The 16,398-nt window shown below is 38.5% G+C and overlaps 1 long non-coding RNA gene across 1 annotated transcript in view; it reads right to left on the bottom strand.

The window, feature by feature from the left end:
- LOC102158351 overlaps positions 11,254-16,398 on the bottom strand; it is a 36,675-nt gene continuing 31,530 nt past the window's right edge. The window contains exon 4 of the long non-coding RNA XR_297882.2: positions 11,254-13,305. This is a non-coding gene — a long non-coding RNA (uncharacterized LOC102158351). The remainder of the gene's footprint in view (positions 13,306-16,398) is intronic.

The raw sequence follows: 16,398 nt of genomic DNA, 5'->3' as shown, positions 1-16,398 counted from the left end.
ATTGGACTTCCCATGAGGCTCACAACAAAAACATGACCCATAAATATGTTGTCTACAAGAGGCCCACTTCAGATTTAAGGATGCATATATACTGAAAGCGAGGGGATTGAAAAAAGTATTCCATGAAAATGGAAATCAAAAGAAAGCTAGAGTATCAATACTTAGACAAAATAAAGACTGATACAATAGACAAAGAAGGACATTACATAATGGTCAAGAGATCAATCCAAGAAGACATAACAACTGTAAATATATATATATGCACCCAGCATAGAGGCACCTCAATATATACAGCAAGTGTTAACAGACATAAAAGGAAAAACTGACAGTAACACAATAATAATGGGAGGCTTTAATACCATAAACATCAATGTAAAGGTCATCCAGACAGAAAATCAACACAAACATAGGTCCTAAATGACAAATTAGACCACATGGACTTAATTGATATTTATAGAGCAACCCATCCAAAAGCAGCAGAATACACATTCTTTTCAAGTGCCTATGGAACATTCTCCAAGACAGATCACATCCTGAGCTTCAAAACAAGGCTCAGGAAATTGAATAAAATTGAAATGATATCAAGCATCTCCTCCAACCACAATGCCCTTAGACTAGAAATCAACTACAAGGGAAAAAAAGCTGCCAAAAAAAACACAAACACATGAAGACTAAACAATATGGTACTAACCAACCAATGGGTCACTGAAGAAATCAAATAGAAAATCAAAAAATACCTAAAGACAAATGAAAATGAAATAATGGGAGTTCCCATCATGGCTTAGCAGTTAGCAAACCCGACTAGCATCCATGAGGACACGGGTTCAATCCCTGGCTTTGCTCAGTGGGTTAAGGATCCGGCATTGCCGTGAGCTGTGGTGTAGGTTGCAGACGCAGCTCGGATCCCACGTTGCTGTGGCTCTGGCGTAGGCCAGTGGCTACAGCTCCAATTAGACCCCTAGCCTGGGAACCTCCATATGTGGTGGCCCTAAAAAACCAAGGGGAAAAAAAAAAAAAAAAAAAGAAAATCATGATGATCCAAAACCTATGGGGGGCAGCAAAAGCAGTTCTAAGAGGGAAGTTTATAGCAATACAATCTTACCTCAGGAAACAAGAGAAATCTCAAATAAACAACCCAACCTTACACCTAAAGCAACTAGAGAAAGAAGAATAAAAAAAACCTAAAGTTAGTAGAAGGAAAGAAATCATAAAGATCAGAGCAGAAATAAATGAAATAGAAATGAAAAAACAATAGAAGAGATCAATGAAACTAAAAGCTGGTTCTTTGAAAAGGTCAACAAAATTGACAAGCCTTTAGCCAGATTCATCAAGAAAAAAGGCGAGTGAGTCACTTATGATGGAGCATGATAATGTGAGAAAAAAAGAATGTGTACATGTATGTGTAACTGGGTCACCTTGCTGTACAGTAGAAAACTGACAGAACACTGTAAACCAGCCATAATGGGAAAAAATGAAAATCATTATAAACAAAAAAAAAGAAAAAAGGGGAGTGACCCCAAATCAATTAAAAAAAAAACTGAAAAAGGAGGGAGTTCCAGTTGTGGCTCAGCAGGTTAAGATCCTGACTAGTATCCATGAGGACGCAGATTCAATCTCTGGCCTCTCTCAACAGGTAAAGGATCTGATGTTGCCAAAACCTGTGGCATAGGTTGCAGATGCAGCTCGGCTCTAGTGCGGCTGGGGCTGGGGCTGTAGCCAGCAGCTGCAGTTCCAATTCAACCCCTAGCCTGGGGACTTCCATATGCCACAGAGGCAGCCCTAAAAAGAAAAAAATGAAAAAGGAGAAGTTACAACTGACTCCACGGAAATACAAAGGATCATAAGCAATTACTACAAGCAACTATGTGCCAATGAAATGGACAACACAGAAAAAAAAAATAAAAGGATAAAATCTTAGAACAGTACAATCTTCCAAGACCAAACCAGAAAGAAATAGGAAATGTGAACAGACAAATTCCCAGTACTGAAATTGATTTGTTGACTTAAAAATTCCCAACAGGGAGTTCCCATCATGGCTCAGTGGTAACGAACCTAACTAGGATCAATGAGGATGCAGGTTCGATCCCTGACCTCACTCACTGGATAAGGACGTGGCGTTGCCATGTTGCCATGAGCTGTGGTGTAGGCTGCAGCATGGATCCTGCATTGCTGTGGCCGTGGTGTAGGTCAGCAGCTGTAGCTCTGACTCGACCCCTAGCCTGGGAACTTCCCTGTGCCACAGGTTTGGCCCTAAAAAGCAAAACAAAAACAAAAAAACTCTCAACAAACAAAATCCAGGAACAGACAGCTTCACAAATTCTACCAAATCCAGGAACAGACAGCTTCACAAATTCTTCTCTTTAGAGAAGAGTTAACACCTATCCTTCAGAAACTCTTCCAAAAAATTGCAGTGGAAGGGAGTTCCCATTGTGGCTCAGTGGTAATGAACCCGACTAGTATCCATGAGGATGCAGGTTCAATCCTTAGTCTTGCTCAGTACGTTAAGGATCTGGCGTTGCTGTGAACTGTGGTGAGGGCACAGACATGTCTCAGATCTCTGGCGGCTGTGGCTGTGGCACAGGCTGGCAGATGCAGCTCCAATTCAACCCCTAGTCTGGGAACCTCCACATGCCGCAAGTGTAGCCCTAAAAAGCAAAAAATAAATAAATAAATAAATAGGATGGTATTAACAAATAGACACTACTATAAAATATATAACCAGGAGGTCCCATCTGGCTCAGCAGTAATGAACCCGACTATTAACTATAAGGATGTGGGTTCGATCCTTGGCCTCAATCAGTGGGTTAAGGATCTGGCATTGCTATGAGCTGTGGTGTAGGTCGCAGACACAGCTCAGATCCTGGATTGCTGTGGCTGTGGTGTAGGTCAGCAGTTGCAGCTCCAATTTGACCCCTTGCCTGGGACCTTCCATATGACACAGGTGGGGCCCTAAAAAGACAATAAATAAATAAAATAAATAATCAACAAGGACCTACTTATACCACAGGGAACTCTACTCAATATTTTATAATAACCTATAAGGGAAAAGAATCTGAAAAAGACAATGTATAAGCGAATTACTTTGCTGTATACCTATAATTAACATGACCCTGTAAATCAACTATTCTTCAATAAAAAAAAGAAACCAAACAAAATAATATTATAACAAATTTGCATGCTGACAAGTGATAACTGGTCTTACTTTGGTTATCATTTCAAAATGTATAACAATATTGAATCAGTATGTTGTAAACTTAAACTAATATAATATTGTATGGTAACTATAAGTCAATAATTTTTTTCCATAATGTTTCCTCTATGAACTGGATTTTAAGATTAAATGAGACTTATCTATGAAAAACTGAGGGGTTCCCATACTGGCACAGCAGAAACAAATCCAACTAGGAACCATGAGGTTGCAGGTTCTTCCCTGGCCTCACTCAGTGGGTTAAGGATCTGAAGTTGCTGTGAGCTGTGGTGTAGGTCACAGACACGGCTCGGACCTGGTGTTGCCATGGCTGTGGCACAGGCCAGCAGCTATAGCTCCCATTCAACCCGTAGCCTGGGAACTTTCATATGCTGTGGGTGTGGCCCTAAAAAAGCAATAAGAAAAAAGAAAAGAAAAACTGAGCATACTGCCTAACACATAGTAAGGGCTCAATTAAGAGTAAATATTTGGGGAGTTCCCATTGTGGTTCAGCAGAAACGAATCTGACTAGCATCCATGAGGATGCAGGTTTGATCCCTGGCCTTGCTCAGTGGGTTAAGGATCTGGTGTTGCCATGAGCTGTGGTGTAGGTCGAAGACTCGGTTCGAATCCTGCATTGCTGTAGCTGTGGTGTAGGCCAGCAGATACTGCTCCAATTTGACCCCCAGCCTGGGAACCTCCATATGCGGCGGTGCAGCCCTAAAAAGACAGAAAAAAAAAAAAACGAGGAAATATTTTTATTTATAATAGCAAGGAAAAAGCTATTGTGTTTGCCACTTGTGAAGAATAAGCTGGATGGAGGTGGGAAGTGGAGATTTACTGATGATATAACAGGAGCAGATAGTGACCAGTACCTGGGACTTTATTCATACAAGGTCCATACAAGTTTACAGCAAAAAGTGTGACCTTGTACTTCAGTTACAAAGCTACTTAAGCTGAGACACATGTACCCCTTGCAATGTACTGGGAGCTACTTGAAACCACAGCATAAACATGGAGCACTCTTTGGACCAGCAATTTTACTAGATATTGACAGAGAGGGAGTGGTTACAAAAGTAAATGCACATATATTATAGCACACAATACAGATTTTTATATGAATCTTTAAGGTAAAACATGAGTCTTCAAAGAAATGGCTCAACCCTTCCTCTGGGATTTGAGTTTACATTATTTGGCTGTTAGGGATACTTCACTGGAAAACAGGAAATGCACTGAAGACCATTCACAAACCCATTACTTGTCATTGTTCTTTCTTGTAGGCCTCATTCAGAGGAAATCCCTCAACCCTGAAGCATAAATCTTTCTTATTTCAAATTATGTTCTCAGCACTTAGTTCAGTGGAATGGTTGAAAATTGGTGGGTGGCTGGACTCACCAAGAAGAAGAGAGATAAAACCCAAATAAACAGAATAAGAAATGAAAAAGGACAAATCACAATGGATACTATAGAAATACAAAAAACCACAAGAGAATACTATGAACAATCATATGCCAATAAATTTGACAATCTCGAAGAAATGGACAACTTTGTAGAGACACACAGCCTGCCAAAACTGGATCAAGAAGAAATAGATCAACTGAACTAGAAATGAAATTGAGTATGTCATAAAAACACTCCCTACAAATAAAAGTCCAGGACCAGATGACTTCACAGGCAAAATTCTACCAAACATTCAAAGAGGAACTTATACCCATCCTCCTTAAACTTTTTCAAAAAGTTAAAGAAGAAGGAACACTCCCAAAGACATTCTATGCCACCATCACCCTCATTCCAAAAGCAGACAAAGATACCACCAAAAAAGAAAACTATCCACCAATATCTTTGATGAATATACATGCAAAAATTCTCAACAAAATTTTAGCTAACCGAATCCAGCAACATATCAAAAAGATCATACACCATGACCAGGTGGGATTCATCCCAGGTGGACAAAGATGGTTCAACATATGCAAATCAATCAACGTCATACACCACATTAACAAAAGAAAAGTCAAAAACCACATGATCATCTCAATAGATGCAGAAAAAGCATTTGACAAAGTCCAACATCCATTCATGATCAAAACTCTTACCAAAGTGGGTATAGAGTGAACATTCCTTAACATAATCAAAGCCATTTATGACAAACCCACAGCAAATATAATACTCAATGGAGAAAAGCTGAAAGCCTTTCCATTAAAATCCGGAACAAGACAGGGATGCCCACTCGCACCACTGTTATTCAACATAGTATTGGAAGTCCTAGCCACAGCAATCAGACAAACAAAAGAAATTAAAGGCATCCAAACAGGAAGAGAAGAGGTAAAACTGTCACTCTATGCAGATGACATGATACTATATATACAAAACCCTAAGGCCTCAACTCAAAAATTACTTGAACTCATCAACGAATTCAGCAAAGCAGCAGAATATAAGATTAACATTCAGAAATCAGTCACATTTCTGAATGCTAACAATGAAATATTAGCAAAGGAATACAAAAATACCTTTTAAAATTGCACCCCAAAAAATCAAATACCTGGGAATACACCTGACCAAGGAGGTAAAGGACTTATATGCCAAGAACTATTAAAACATTAATCAAGGAAATTAAAGAAGATGTAAAGAAAATGGAAAGATATTCCATGCTCCTGGGTTGGAAAAATTAATATTGTAAAAATGGACGTACTACCCAAAGCAATCTACAGATTCAATGCAATCCCTATCAAATTACCCAGGAGATTTTTCACAGAACTAGAACAAACAATCCAAAATTTCATATGGAACAACAAAAGACCCAGAATTGTCAAAGCAATTCTGAGGAGCAAAAACCAAGCAGGAGGCATAACTCTCCCAGGCTTCAGGCAATATTACAAAGCCACAGTCATCAAGACAGTGTGGTATTGGTACCAAAACAGACAGACAGACCAATGGAACCGAATAGGGAACCCAGAAATAAACCCAGACACCTATGGTCAATTAATCTTTGACAAAGGAGGCAAGAACATAAAATGGGGAAAAGAAAGTCTATTCAGCAAGTATTGCTGGGAAACCTGGACAGCTGCATGCAAATCAATAAAACTAGAACATACCCTCACATCATGCATGAAACTAAACTCAAAATGCTTTAAGACTTAAATGTAGGAGTTCCCGTCATGGCGCAGTGGTTACGAATCCCACTAGGAACCATGAGGTTGTGGGTTCCATCCCTGCCCTTGATCAGTGGGTTAACAATCCGGCATTGCCGTGAGCTGTGGTGTGGGTTGCAGACGCGGCTCGGATCCCGCGTTGCTGTGCCTCTGGCATAGGCCGGCGGCTACAGCTCCGATTCGACCCCTAGCCTGGGAACCTCCATATGCCGCGGGAGCGGCCCTAGAAATAGCAAAAAAGACAAAAAAAAAAAAAGGCTTAAATGTAAGACAAGACACCATCAAACTCCTCAAAGAGAACATAGGCAAAACATTCTCTGACATCAACTTTATGAATAGTTTCTCAGGTCAGTCTCCCAAAGCACCAGAAATCAAAGCAAAAATAAACCAATGGGACCTAATCAAACTGACAAGCTTGTGCACAGCAAAGGAAACCAAAAAGAAACCAAAAAGACAACTTACAGAATGGGAGAAAATAGTTTCAAATGATGCAACTGAAAAGAGCTTAATCTCTAAAATATGCAAGCAACTTGTACAACTCAACAGCCAAAAAGCCAACAACCCACTTGAAAAATGGGCAGAAGGCCTGAAGAAGACATTTTTCCAAGGAAGATATACAGATGGCCAACTAGCACTTGAAAAAATGCTCAACATCCCTGATTATTAGAGAAATGCAAATCAAAACTACCATGAGATACCACCTCACACCAGTCAGAATGGCCATCATTAATGAGTCCACAAATAACAATTGCTGGAAGGGGTGTGGAGAAATGGGAACCCACCTGCACTGTTGATGGGAATGTAAGCTGGTACAACCACTATGGAGAACAGTATGGAGGTACCTTAGAAATCTATACATAGAACTACCATATGACCCAGTAATCCCACTCCTGGGCATATATCCAGACAAAACGTTCCTTAAAAAAGACACATGTGGAGTTCCCGTCGTGGTGCAGTGGTTAACGAATCCGACTAGGAACCATGAGGTTGCCGGTTCTATCTCTGGCCTCGCTCGGTGGGATAAGGATCCGGCGTTGCCATGAGCTGTGGTGTAGGTCGCAGATGCGGCTTGGATCCTGCGTTGCTGTGGCTATAGTGTAGGCTGGTGTCTACAGCTCCGATTAGACCCCTAGCCTGGGAACCTCCATATGCCATGAGTGCAGCCATAGAAAAGACAAAAAAAAAAAAAAGAAAGAAAAAGCTCAAGAAATAGTAAAAAAAAAAAAAAAGAAGAAGAAGAAGAAGAAGAAGACACATGCATCCGCATGTTCATTGCAGCACTATTCACAATAGCCAAGACATGGAAACAACCCAAAAGTCCACTGACAGACGATCAGATTAGGAAGATGTGGTATATATACACAATAGAATACTACTCAGCCATAAAAAAGAATGAAATGATGCCATTTGCAGCAACATGGATGGAACTAGAGACTCTCATCCTGAGTGAAGTAAGTCAGAAAGAGAAAGATAAATACCATATGATGTCACTTATATCTGGAATCTAATATACAGCACAAATGAACCTCTCCATAGAAAAGAAAATCATGGACTTAGAGAATATACTTATGGTTGCCAAGGGGGAGGGAGTGGGGTGGATTGGGAGCTTGGGGTTAATAGATGCAAACTATTGCCTTTGGAATGGATTAGCAATGAAATCCTGCTGTGTAGCACTGGGAACTATGTCTAGTCACTTATGATGGAGCATGATAATATGAGAAAATAGAATGTGTACATGTATGTGTAACTGGGTCACCATGCTGTACAGTAGAAAAAAAATTGTATTGGGGAAATAATTTTAAAAATTAAATTAAGTTAAAAGAAAAAGAAAATGGGTGGGTGTATGATTGAGAAGGATGGAAAACTGGCATGATATATGTTTTTATTTCTTTCTTGTATCTAGAGTCTCAGTAATAGTCTTAAATTGATTCACGTTAACATTCAACTAAATAGGGAAACTCTAATTTGGACCTGACACTATAGTCAACCTGAGCATCTGGGGCTAGGAAAAAAAAAAAGGATGGGTATCCATGCCCAAATCTCACCCTATCCCATCCCAACAATGTGCTCCTCAAAGCAGAAAAATCAAGATCTTATGTCAGGCCATTAGACTGTTCCTAATGTTCGCACCACCACGTAGCAGAGAAAAATGGCATTTTCTTTCCCTGGATCATAGGCAATGCATTTTTAGGAGGGCAGCTAGCCCAGTCATCATCTGTATTTGTCTAGCCCCAAAGGAAATATGTTTAGGTTGCCAAGTAAAAAGAAAATTATGTGTGTCTGTGTGCACATAAACACAAGTATGTCAGTCTCTGTGTATACACATATTACTGGGATTCTTCATTAAGACTCGTTAAAGTCTATCTTCCCTCCATTTTGATAGTTGTGTGACCTTGTGTGAGGTACTAAACTGTCTCTGACCATCAGTTTCCTCATTGGTAAAAAATAGGATAACACTCCCCCTGCATATTATATTGACTTTCCAGTATTGTTTTAAGAACGAAAATTAAAATTAGATAATACATGTGATATATAAACTGCACAAAACTATACAAGTGATAGAGGAAGCATTCATCATATATTCAGACTAGATAGCAGCAGAATTAGCAATAAAGTCAGACCATTTTCCCCTTAATTTGTAATTATTGCTTTAGTTAATAGGGCCAGCAAAAACTCATTTACTGAAACTGAAAAAGATTATAGTCCAGGAGGAAAGTACCATTCTTATCTACTTATTCATATAACTTGGACTGAAGTCTCAAGCATCAAATATTCCATGAGGGCAGGAGACTGATTTCCTCTTGTATTTGTATCTGTACCACCCCCACCATGGGCCAGGAGGCAGTGACAAGACTGCCAGTCTATAGGAGTCAAGAGCCCAAGCCATGTTTCTTGCTACAGACTGACATCCAGCAGCTTCTTAATTACATATTTCCATTAATGGGATGGATCTCATTGTCTTTCTAGATGACAATCTTGATTTCAATGCATAGATGTCTTATATTATTCTATACTCCTTAGCAACCCAGTGACTGTGTTCTGACACAACATTTTTTTCACTAGTCTTAAATCCTTTAAAAAAAAAAAAAAAGATTGCCCTTGAACAAAACCATTGATCTTGTTGCACTTGAGTTTTTCTCCTAAATTTTTAAAATAAAATAGTTTTAAAGAATTACATTAACCAGAAACATATAAAAACAGCATAACTTTTCCATGGAAGCTTACTTTTTAAAGACTCACCACATCCGAATAGGATTATCTTCTGTCTTTGGAGTACAAATCAAAGAACAACCTTGCAAAAACACCCAGAGTTCACTACTATGGGCTTTCTTTGGCAAGGAGACTGAATTGGCCAGATGGACTTCTCGTGAAGGACCTAATTACACATTTCACAGAGTTCTTTTCTACATAGAAAATATAAGAGATGGCAGTCAAAAAAACCACAATCTAGGGAAAATCAAGGAAGACGGAAATTTGAGAAAATGCAAGTTCACTAATTTTATTCAGAGTCAATAACTGCAAAACTAAGGCTGATAGTCTAAAACATTTTTTGGAGTATGACATATACAAATACTTCCCCCCATAATTCCTTTGCAGAAAGATAAGTTTTACTACTCCAAGAGAGGAAGTGACAAGATGCCCCAGGCATGAAATTGAATTTGAGATACGGATACACACCTGAAAGGAAAATGCTCCTCTTTGGGACAGATAGAACAGAAAGAGAGATGATTAAAAGGGGGAAATGGTGATTTTGTGAGGGGCAGCCACAATGTCAAATAGAAATGAATACTTAAAAGTTGGAGTCATGTTTGTAAATTGGTTTTTAAAATGAATAGTGAGCTGATGAATAAGATGGAGTTCAGGAGTAGTATAGTGCTGAGACATTATAAGTCCCTGATTTAAAGCAAAGCTGTAGGCCAGATATTACTAAATTCCTCCAGACATCACTTTAGCAAGTGATCTTTGACATTTTATTGATTTTACTCTGTAGCTAAAAATCTACTCTTTAAAGTGAATACCGTTGCCCTAGCACAAGTCTGAATAATGCTGTGGACCATGTTATTCTGCCTACTTGCACATACTCCTTTACCATCATGTGCACATAATCCTGAAAAGAATGAGAGAAAAGGCAAATTTACTATGTTAATTTTCTATTGCCGCAAACAGTGGCTTAAAACAACACCCATGTATTATCTTACAGTTTTCATGGACCAGATGTCTAGGTTTAGTTGGGGTCTGTAACTCAGGGGATTATTTATAATAGATGGGCAGCAGGCAAGACCAGCCAGCTCTCATCTCTTCTGGGGAGATTTAGGGCATTCAGTATTCATTTTGCATGTCATACATGAAACCACTTTAGTTTCTGTCTCAGAGGATATCTGTATTAAGCCCAATAAAACTATTTTCTTTCCATCTTCCTGTCTCACACACACACATACACACAGTGGCGATTATGGAGCAGCAGTCTGTATCATTAGAAGAGCATATCTAGATTTAACATAGACCTGAATGTAGATTCCAACTTACTAGCTGAGTGACCTCAGTTAAAATATTTTACTTCTCTGTATCTAAATTTTCCTAAGCATAAAATAGGAACAAGTAAGCTAATCTCCTAGGGTTGATATGAGGAATAAATGAAGTATTAGAAAGCTTCTAATATACCACTTGCCATATAGCACATGGAAGCTATTCCTATTGATAAGTAGTTTTAATCTTTTCATTCTTTTTGTTATATGGAAATACCTTTCAAAAAAAAAGGAGTTCTCATCATGGCTCAGTGGTAATGAACCTGACCAGTATACATGAGGACGCAGGTTCAATCCCTGGCCTTCCTCAGTGGGTTAAGGATCCAGTGTTGCCATGAGCTATGGTGTAGGTCGAAGATGTGGCTTGGATCTTGTGTTGTTGTGGCTATAGTGTAGATAGGCCGGCAGCTTCAGATCTGATTTAGCCCTCAGACTGGGAACTTCCATATGCTGTGGGTTTAGCCCTAAAAAGCAAACAGACAAACAAAAAAGAAATACCTTTCAGATAAAGCTTGGAGAAAGCTCAGAACTTGAGAAGAGCAACTGCCCGTGTTTGGAATAATTTGAGGCAGAGGGCAAATGATAGAAAAGATGATTTGACATTAAATGAAACACCTTATCTTTACTGCTTAAGTAATGTGTGGCCAGCATCCTGACTCACTGCAGCAGAAAATCATCTCCATTTAATGACAGAGTGCCTGGGTGCTTACGGTGTTTAGTATCACTGATTGAAGGGCTTGTTCTTATCGTCATAAATGTCAAGATCCTGATGATTTTATTTAACTTCACAAACATCTTTCGCCTGCCTTATGCCAAGGGAGAAAGAAACATCTAAGACAAGGAAACAGAAGGAGAAGAAAAGAGCAGAAAGACCTGAATTTTTCCCCAGTCAGTCCTAATCCTAATAATTTTCCTTGTTTTAACTGCAGTTTTGTTTGGTCTCTTTAATTTATTTGCCCAGTTGAAATACATAATGCAATGCTACAAGTCCTCATTGCATGGTAGCTGCTCATTAGTTCATTTGAGGTCATTGGTATTTGTCTAATTTACATGGCAGATATGGCAGAGACTTCTAAAATTTGATGGCGACATCAACTAACAGTCATAATCAGATCACTACAGAACTGGAGGAAGAATGAAACATTCCATTTGCTTTGGCCCACTCTCATGGCCACTATGATTCCTTCATCTACGCTTATCCTAAAGCAACTCTCCAAAATCACAGAAGCAGACAAAGTAGTTTTTAAATACATTGGGAAATATTCTTGTACCCTTGCCCTTTGTATAAGGGAAGGGCCAAGAAAGACTGGCGAGAGATGGACCCTCCCTTTCCAGAGGATCAAGAAGAGTAATTTCCCTAAGGAATAAAATGAACTCCAGCTCCCCCATGAGTGACAGAATTCCTTCACCTAATTTAATAAGTCAGTAATATTTATTCCATCTTCTCACATGAATACCTCTGTGTTGTAGGGTTTCATCATGAAAACCACTGTTCCTCATGGCCTCTCAGTACCCTTAAAACTTGAAATTCCATGACTTTCATTATAAATATGCAGATGAATTTTCATGGGGAGGGGGAACACTCAATGAATTTCCTGAGTTTACAACTTTTAGGAAGAAAGGAGTCAAGCTGGTAGGCAAGCCTGAACTGTACCAAAAGGGCTGCTGAGTATTTTGCAGCACTTTTCTTACTTTGAGATTTCTTCTTCCTCCTCCTCACTTCCCTTCACATTAGAAGAAAATAGGTTCACTGTTGCCCCCAAAGTCAAGAAGCTTCTTGATTATATGACCTTACAAGTCTTTCCTCATCATTTTAAGTGAAAAATATCTTTAATTTTAACTTCAAGAACAGATCACAATATAACACCCAGCTAGAGGGGGCCTTTTATTACCCAGTGATATGTTTGAGCCTCTTGTAACTCAGGGTGGACTCCTTGAGGAGCAGCCAGAAATCTGCTAGGTAATCCATAGCATACCCTCTACTATAAAACAGACAGGTGGAACAGGGCGGGAGATGAGGAAACTCTGTGCCAAAGGGTCACAGAATATATTATTTAGTCTGACTCCTCCACTTCTTATGCAGTTGAAGCACAAAAAATGAGGCCCAGAGATAAGGTCATGCAGCAAGTTGGTGGAAGAATGATAACAATCAAGAATTAATAATAACAGCAATAGCTAACATATATACTGAGCATCTACCATGGATTAAGTTCTGTCTTAGGAACGTGCCATCTACTTTCTGATGATTTTTTCTTAAAAAACATATCAACAGAAAGTTGGTTTATATACACCAAAAATCAACATCAGTTACTTACCAAAGTATGGAAGTTGTGATGTTTTTAACTTCAAGTCTGAGAAATACATTATTTCCACACTATCCAACTTTAAGATGAGAACTTGACATAATATTTTAAGACTAGTTGTTACAATAGTAATGCATGACCTTGATAAAAGGAGAAAGAGACGGAAGAAAGATTAAAATACTACAGAGTTTTCTCACTTCTTCTCTCCATCCCTTCTCAACAATTGTGCCACTCCTTAGAGGTAATCATATTTAATACATTAATATAGTATTATATTCTTGAGTACCCTTCAAGAAATAAACTAGATATATACAGGTATTTAGATTTATGTGTATTCTTTTACATAAATTACACTCTACTCCTAAGATTTTGTACCTAATATTTATTAGACATTCCTCCATATCAACAATATAGAGTATTCATTTTAATAGCTATGTAAGTATTCCATTACATACATACACTATAATTTATTTAAACAGCTCCATTTTGATAGACATTTAGCCTTTTTCCAATTTGTTAAATTTTTTCAGAGTTTCCATCATGGCTCAGCAGTTAACAAACCCAACTAGCACACAGGAGCACACGGGTTCAATCCCTGGCCTCACTCGGTGGGTTAAGTATCTGGTGTTGCCGTGAGCTGTGGTATAGGTCACAGACGCATACTATCTCAATATTGTTTTCTGTGAATGTCTTTATTTATAAATGAGATTGAGCATCTTGTCTACTAACAATTCATATTTGTTTTTTCTATGTCTGTTCATATACTTTACCTAGAGTTTTCTATTGATTTATTTTACTTACATATTGATTTCTAGGAACACTTTGTATATTTACAATGTTAACCCACTGTTGTATGCATTGCAAATATTTTTCCCGTTTATTGGATTTTAAGAACATTGTTCATGGAGTTCCCGTCATGGCACAGTGGTTAACAAATCCGACTAGGAACCATGAGGTTGTGGGTTCAATACCTGGCCTTGCTCAGTGGGTTAAGTATCCGGCGTTGCCGTGAGCTGTGGTGTAGGTCGCAGATGCAGCTCGGATCCCACGTTGCTCTGGCTCTGGCATAGGCCAGGGCTACAGCTCAGATTACACCCCTAGCCTGGGAACCTCCATATGCCGTGGGAGCAGCCCTAGAAAAAGCAAAAAGACCAAAAAAAAAAAAAAAAAAAAGAAAAGAACATTGTTCATGTTATCTTTGTCATGCAGAAATTTCATATTTTTATATAGTCAAAATTATAAACCTGCAGTTTCTTGAGAAGTAGTTACATATATTTTATCTATATTTCTATATATATATATATATCTACCTATCTAAATTTACCCATCATTAGTCTTTAGAAAATACTGAATAAATCGACTTCTAAAGATATTGAATGGAATCTTTATTTTTGAAAGTAAAGGGTTTCTTTGTCGGAAAAAGCAATGGTAAACTTCAAAAGAGATTTCATAATCAGCACAATGATCCTGAGTTTAGTGCTATAATTCTCTTGTGTTTGAACATCATTACATTACAGTTCAAAGTTTAATTGTATATACCTTAGCCACTGCTGTGGCTCTGGTTACTGCTTTGGCATAGGTTTGATCTCTGGCCCAGGAACTTCTACATGCTGCAGGTACAGCATACACACACACACACACACACACACACACACACACACACACACACACACACGTAAAGAAAATGCCCATGCAGAGTTCCCTTCATGGCTCAGCGATTAACGAACCTGACTAGGATCCATGAGGATGCAGGTTCGATCCTTGGCCTTGCTCAGTGATTTAAGGATCCAGCGTTGCTGTGGCTGTGGTGTAGGTGGCAGCTGCAGCTCTGATTCGACCCCCAGCCTGGGAACCTCCATATGCTGCGGGTGTGGCCCTAAAAAGCAAAAAACAAAAACAACAACAACAAAAAAAAAACCTATGTTTTCTTAGCGATGCATACTGAAGTATTTAGGAGTGAAATGACAGAAGGTCTGGAATTTGCTTTAAAATACTCCAGCAAGACAGCTAAAGGAAGCTGGATGAAGCAGCGGCAAACTGTTAATAACTGTTGAACTTAAGAAAGGAGTATGTGGACATTCATGATATTATTTTCTCTACTTTTATATGTTTGAAAGTTCTTTTAACATGAATGTCCTTTAAAATGTAATGCCCATAACTAGCATAACACACTAGTTCAGCTTGTCTCTGAAGAATTAGTGGATCACCACTCCTGACCTGGACAATACATCTCTACTAATGTGAACTACATGCTTCTTAGGTTTTTTTTAAGAGCGGCATGACAGTACTAACGCAACCAAAACAGTGTTTTCCCATTAATACCAAGAGGTTCAATCTTAACCCAATCTGTACTTTTGCAATTCTCTGAACTTAAATGAAAACTTAACACATATTTTGGTTAAATGTAATCTCACTACTTTCAACTAATTTTTCCAATCTGTCAAAATGTCTATAATGCTTTTCAGATTTATCAAATATATAAATTTACTAAGCATGCTTTTATGATTTTCCCAATTATTGATATACATTTGTATAGAATGTGGTCAAGGACAAAACCCTGTGGCAGTTCACTAATATCTTCCTCCAATAATGAACATTCTCTAGAGGAAGGTAACTAATATCTTACATTTACATCTAGAGATTATAGATTTATAGATTATAATTTTTTTACATATATAATCAAATTTAAACCTCAAATCTAGCCTTTGAGTTGTCCCATCTTATGGATGAGTAAACCAAAGCTCAAAGAAATCGAGGACAGACAGCTTTTCTTGAGGTAACTGGACAACATTTAGAAGAAAAAGGTGAAGAAAAAAAAAAGATGCTTAAAAAAGCATAAAGATGTGTTTATGTATGAAGGAGAGATTACCTGAGGTTTAATTAAGTAATTAAAGATGGAAAGATTGATAGATAAAGGTAAAGATTCAGACCCCTCAGGTGGGAGAAAGGAGTTGGTGGGGAGGAAATAGGTCAGTTCTTTGTGCTAGCCAGTAGGGGGCACAGAACATTCACAAATCAATTTCCTCATCTGTAAAATGGGGTTAAGATCCAGACTTCCAAGTTTCTTTTTAGGACTAGATGAGATCATGTACATAAAGTGTGTGACATCTGAGCTTGGCCTGTTGTAGACACTCAATAAGTTTTGCTTCCCTCTCCCAATCCCCCCAATACCTTGACATTCCCAGTACAATGGAATCAGACTTCCTTTTTAAAAGCTCTTGGAGTTCCCACTG

Source organism: Sus scrofa, chromosome X (assembly GCF_000003025.6).
Source record: "Sus scrofa isolate TJ Tabasco breed Duroc chromosome X, Sscrofa11.1, whole genome shotgun sequence".
Classification (NCBI taxonomy): domain Eukaryota; kingdom Metazoa; phylum Chordata; class Mammalia; order Artiodactyla; family Suidae; genus Sus; species Sus scrofa.
The sequence above is the reverse complement of the archived record's forward strand: the minus strand, read 5'-3'. Positions and strand labels throughout refer to the sequence as shown.